Here is a 522-nt window from a genome sequence, read left to right on the forward strand (position 1 = left end):
CAACACCCCGACAAAGGGCCCGACAACACCCCAACAAAGGGCCCGACAACACCCCAACAAAGGGCCCGACAACACGCCGACAAAGGGCCCGACAACACGCCGACAAAGGGCCCGACAACACCCCAACAAAGGGCCCAACAACACCCCAACAAAGGGCCCGTCAAAACCCCAACAAAGGGCCCTTCAACACCCGACAACAAGGGCCCGACAAAGATATGTATGAGGTTTATCACCTGTACATTGTATTGGGGTGAAGTGGGGGAGGGGTGTCAGTACTTACTGTGCGCAGCCCCCCTCAGGGACATCGATGTGTGACAGGTCCTCTTCACTGCCTCTGATCTCCTCCTCCCCCGCACTCTCCTCCACAACCTCCATGTTCCTGAAATATTCCGGACACACCCCGATCACCATCTACAGCATGACCCCTCCCCCCATTATATACAGCATGACTCCTCCCCCAATGTATACAGCATGACCCCTCCCCCCATTATATACAGCATGACTCCTCCCCCAATGTATACA

Source organism: Nanorana parkeri, unplaced genomic scaffold (assembly GCF_000935625.1).
Source record: "Nanorana parkeri isolate BGI_ZX_2015 unplaced genomic scaffold, ASM93562v1 scaffold3962, whole genome shotgun sequence".
Classification (NCBI taxonomy): Eukaryota; Metazoa; Chordata; class Amphibia; order Anura; family Dicroglossidae; genus Nanorana; species Nanorana parkeri.